This window comes from Rhinopithecus bieti, unplaced genomic scaffold (assembly GCF_001698545.2).
Source record: "Rhinopithecus bieti isolate Rb0 unplaced genomic scaffold, ASM169854v2 scaffold_32982, whole genome shotgun sequence".
Taxonomy (NCBI): Eukaryota; Metazoa; Chordata; class Mammalia; order Primates; family Cercopithecidae; genus Rhinopithecus; species Rhinopithecus bieti.
In genome coordinates, this window is record NW_016814002.1 from 26282 (window position 1) to 32100 (window position 5819).

Below are 5819 nucleotides of genomic sequence, written 5' to 3' on the forward strand. Positions count from 1 at the left end.
TTTTACAGGTTGGGTATTCCTAATCTGAAAATGTGAAATTCAAAATGTTCCAAAATCCAAAACTTTTTGAGTGGATAATGAAGATGATGTTTTTAACACTGCAGAAGAAGTACCTATAAATGACATGGTGAAAATGTGTGATCGAATTATTGAAGGAATAGAGCAGCACACATTCATAACAGAACAAGAAATCATGTCAGTTTATAAAATCAAAGGAAGGTTTCTAAGACAAAAAAAAATTAATGTTGCAGATGACTCTGAGGGGAACATTTGAAAAACGTATCCAGCAGAATTCCTCCTCATCCCTATAGGACCCATTTCCTCGTCCCTTAACTGCTTCTGTTTTTTCTCACCTAAAAAAAAAAAGTGCTGTTTACAGCAACCTTTGATTCAAAACACAGCATCATAGGTGGAGACTGAAAACCTGCTGCTGTTTGTTGTTGCTGTTGTCTAACAGCTGCTGTAGGTATCTGGTGATGCAACTATGCTGCTAAGCTACACTTAACACATTACTTTTTCACTGTATTAATGATATGCCCTATTTTTTTACTGTTAAGTACTTATATCTGACTAAATGTAAGAAAATGATTGCTTATCAGTAGCATATAAATTCAGAATCAGGAATAATGGTCATGCCAAGCAACCACAGATTGTCCCTATGGGTGGCTGAGATAGTGGCACCTTTGCTTTCTAACCATTTAACGTACACAGACTTTGTTTCATGCACAAAATTATTTAAAATATTGTATATGGCCAGGCACAGTGGCTCAGCATGTAAGCTCAGCACTTTGGGAGCCGAGGCGGGCGGATCACCTGAGGTCAGGAGTTTGAGACCAGTCTGATCAACATAGTGAAACCCCGTCTCTACTAAAACTACGAAATTAGCCGGGCATGGTGGTGCATGCCTGTAATCCCAGCTACTCAGGAGGCTGGCTGAGCCAGGAGAATCGCTTGAACCCAGCAGGCGGAAGTTGCAGAGAGCTGAGATTACACTATTGCACTCCAACCTGGGCGACAGAGCAAGACTCTGTCTCAAAATAATCATAATAATCATAATAATAAATAAAATATTGTATAAAATTACCCTCAGGCTATGGGCATAAAATGCATATAAAACATAAGTAGATTTTGTGTTTAGACTTATATCCCATCTCCAGGATATCTCATTATGTATATGCAGATATTCCAAAAATCAGAAAAAAATCCCAAATCTGAAACACTTCTGGTCCCATGCATTTCACCTAAGGGATACTCAACCCATATTGGCATAGAATTTTTTTTTTTGTATATATTCTTCTTAATAATATATTCAATAAGATAATCCATAACTTTTTTGGATATGAGATTAGATTTTTGAAAATACATTCTCTCTAGTTTCATTGATCACTTAGGAAACAATAGACTACACTGTGTCATTTAAATAGCACTGATTAGCCAAATGACCATTTTTAATTCCAGTTCTTACTCTGATTTAATAGCCAATAGAAGAAGTTTTTCTAGAGGCAAGATCTTGTCAGAAACAGTTAATGGGTTGCCCTCTGTGGTTTCTTTGTTCTTTTTAGGGTATTCTTTTCTATGATTTCAAAGGGTTTTTTTGTAGATGACACAGAAACTTCTCAGTTTATTGCACTGTGTCATCTAAAATACTACAATTTGCTCCAGAAATTTGCTCTGATGCAGTCCCCTGAAATCATTCTACCACCCTCAATTGTGGCAGGAAATATGTTTAAAATGTTGTCTCAGTATAATGCAAAAAACAGAGTTAAGAGTGATATGGAAAAGTGATCAGATGAGGTGGAGAGACAAGAATAGTAGCATGAAGCTCTGTTGCTTATATTTTTACAAGAAATAGGAAGGGGCAAAACGAAGGAGAAGGTGGCAGGGATGGAGAAAAGAGGGTGGCTTTCCAAGAGATAGGCTTTGTCTTGGTTCTGCCTGCATAGTTGCAGCACTTGAGGGTTGGAGAGGGACCACAGGGGGTCACAGAGCTATGTCTCCAGCATCAAAATTAGAGGACCCAAAGATGTAATTCAGAAGTTTGGGATGCAAACTTTTTTGAAGTTCTCCCATGAGATCTTCCATCAAGATCCTGATTGTTGTCATATTGAGTTTGTTTTCATAGCAAGATTTATTGTTATCAAGTTCTATCATATGTTGTAAAGCTTTTTTTAAAAAAAACTTCAGAGTGATTTTGAGCTATAGTATGGCAAAATGTATACCCTGCTACCTTTCTGGAGCCATATAATATACTAAGATAGAAAATATAAGGTGGCACATTGTATATAACACAAGTAATAATGGAGAAACTGAATAATAGGAAGTACTCTCAAGCTGCACCCAGACATGGGGGTAGGGGATGGCAGTATAAAATGTTCATCAACCAAAGTCAAAGTATCAAAGGAAAAGGAGGACTTTGGAGCAGGCGTGTGAGTTCTCAGGGATTCATGGGAGGGGTGAGGGTAGATATGGGAGAATAACTTTACAAAGTATTGAGGGTAACAATTATAAAATTTGGCCTACCCAGAAGGACTGGATAGGGATGCTGAAAAAGATGAAAGAGCTCACCTTTTTCCAACCGAGATTGACTATACGTAGGTGGTTTCATTTAGAAAAAAACTGATTTGGACCTCCTCTGGGCTGTATGTGGACACAGTTGAGAGATGTACTGTCCCACCTTTCTGATAAAGGAACTACATAAATAAATGCTTTGTTGCCCATTTTAAGGAATGACATGTCTGTATTGTATTACAAATAGATTTCTCCTCACTTCCCCACCCCCAGCCTGCTCATTTACATTTCTTTTAGTTCTTTGAAAAATTGAAAACATCACTGGAATACATGATAACCACTATTCATTTCTTTTGACTTTCATTTTCTAAGAATAATGGATACATACCTACTGCCCTCCATGCTACTTCTGAAAAGTGGTTTGGAAAATACCCTTTGAGCCAGAGTCTTGAGTAGAGTGTCTAGGTCAGGAGTGCCCTGCTTGGGCCATTGTGTCCTTTAGAAAATGGCAGTTTATCTGGCAAATTCTTGACTGGGGAATTGTAGATGGATCAGGCATTGTCTGATTCCCTTATTTTCTTTTACCCATATAATTTGCCATCTTATACCTTTTCAAATATATCGAATTGTCCTTAGTATATGTAATTTATTTCCATAGAATCTCTAGCTTGTTGTACTAATAAAGTGATAATAATAACAGTAATGACGATAATTCTAATAATAGGTATAACTGAAAGTACGACTCTATAAAGTGATCTTATCTAAGCCAGTAATTGCATTGCTGTTTAAAGATTTTTTTGTTGTGGTTCCTCATGGAACAGGAAAGTTCTAATTGATTGTCGGCAAATACTATGACTAAAATTAGTATTTATTACCTAACTGGAAAATAACATTTTATAATAGTTTGATAACATTTTAAACAGCTTTTGAAAGCTACACATACTTTTATTGCTGGCACTTCTAGATTCATAAAATTAAGTGACAGATGAATTCAAATGTGTTTGAAGACCTATGTGCTATAAGATCACAACAAAACTTCCTCACTGCCATACACCAACAAATAGACTTAGAGGCTAAACCATCTGTCTTACTGCACTGTGCAGTGTACTTTTTTCTGTTTTCTAATTGCATATCTTCTTTTTCTCTTGGAAAACATTTCATAAAGGTACTTTAAGAAAGAAACTTGAAGTTAAGCTCCTGCTATTGGAAAATGTTCTGTATACTCTTAATGAATTGTTTGTATATTTGTCGTTAAATATATTATTTATAATGAATCACTTCATTATATTCTTACATTACAATCTTTGTTTTATCTAAACTTGTGTTTCCAAGGGTATATCTAGGTAAGGTTTAATGGAACATACCACACTTTTTCAGATTGGATATTTTACTCAAATAAGCCATGGTTGTATTATAGATGGAATACAGTCAATTATAATATTTCTACATATGTTAGAAGAGCAAAGGTGAAATAGCTAAAACCCATTAAGGATTTAATAAAAGGACCCAAAATATTACCACTAGCATTTGTTAATCTAAGTGTTAAAAATGTCTGCCTCTGAAGCCAGCGGAAAACAATTATTTAAGCTAGTGGAAAATAGACACTGAGGAAAATGGTGCTTTCAAATATCTTTACTATGTTTTTCTATGCACTGACATGATAGGTAGTAGAAAAGATTGTTAAAGTGTGAGGTGTACCAAACTTAGGCAAATACTAGAAAAGGTCTAGAATGGTTAAAACCAAAGGAGTTTAAGGAAGCTGAATTTCCTTAAGACCTTAATATCTATTAATTTACCTTCTTGGGAACTTCATCTGCCCATATTTGCACTAGTTTTTTTCTTGAGGTTTACTTTAAATCTACAGTACTCACTTAAAAAAAATCCTTAATTTGGTTCTAAGCAATAATATCTGTAAATAAAAGTTTAAAATTTTAGCACTGTCTACCACTTAAAATCTTTTACGTGTGCCACTATGGACACGCTGCCTTGGGGAAGATGTTAAATATATCAGAGGGTAACTGTTTCTATGAATATGAAAAGTAAGAAATGGAGGAAGAAATCTAGAGAGCTAAATACAGAATTCCATAATTACAAGAGTCAGGAGAAAATTGCACACATCTATGCTAAGTTTATTCAAATCAGGTCTCTCCAATTATATTGTGAGTGGGTGATGTGAGCCTATCTGGAGACTTTTCTGTTTCCCAGTCACTGTTTCCCCCAATAATTATCCTGGCTATATGGGATCAGAAAAATTGTAGAGTGGGCTTTAGTTTTCCACCTTTCCCTCATGTAGAGGATTTGCTGCTGTTCTTTTTTTCTTTCACGCTAGAAAAACCCCAAAGAAGAGTCTGTTAAAACCTACTGATTTTTTCCATTTATTCTGTGTATCCCTACTTTAATATTCACATCTTCTATGTATTATTTATATATTTTTTGTCTCTTTCCCCTCACTTGTGTACAGCTTCATGAAGACAAGAATTTGTGTGTTTTGTTTACTGCTATATTTTGAATTCCTAGAACAGAATCTGGCACATACCAAATGTTCAATAAATATTTGCTGAATGAATGAATGATGAATGATCTTAGCTTTGAATATTATCTCATGTTCTTGTTATTTCTTATCCCCTGTCTTGATAACAAATTTCCTCTCACCCAGCATTTAAAATTGATTTTTTTTCTTGCGTTGTTTAGTCTCTTCTTTTTATTTAGGCTGCAGCTTTTAAAGCTAAGTGTTATTTAGTTGTAGCATTAATTTATAGCTGAAGCTCCAAAATGTTTTATTTTCTACTATCATGGTAAAATCAGTCCTTTAATTTTATTCTCCCTAGCCATTGATCATTTCTAGCAAAAGATTAACATTATATACTTCATTAATTTTCCTGACACTGTAAAATTCAGTTTTACAGTATGAACCCTGTTGTTTTGAGTGTTGTTATACTTTTTGTGCTTTAAACTTTTGTCATTTGATAGCAATGGTACATTTCAAAGGATACATATAAATGATATGTTTTTTATTTTTTTTTCTTTTTAGTACTCAAGGAGATTCTGACAGAAAATGGTATATATTATGAGTAGTGATTTTGTGAAAAACATTTCAGAGCTTCAATTTCTCCCTTGTTTTGATAAATACCTTTTACTTCAGATAACATGGTAGTTTCGGTCTGTTGTTAGTAAATATAGTCTTATGGTCTTCAAAAGAAATGTTTTAACATAACTTCTTTTTACTTGTTTACTTTATATTTCTTTAATGCATAAAGCATGTTCTCAACAAATAACTGCGGCAGAACATAGGTGATTAATCAATATGACTA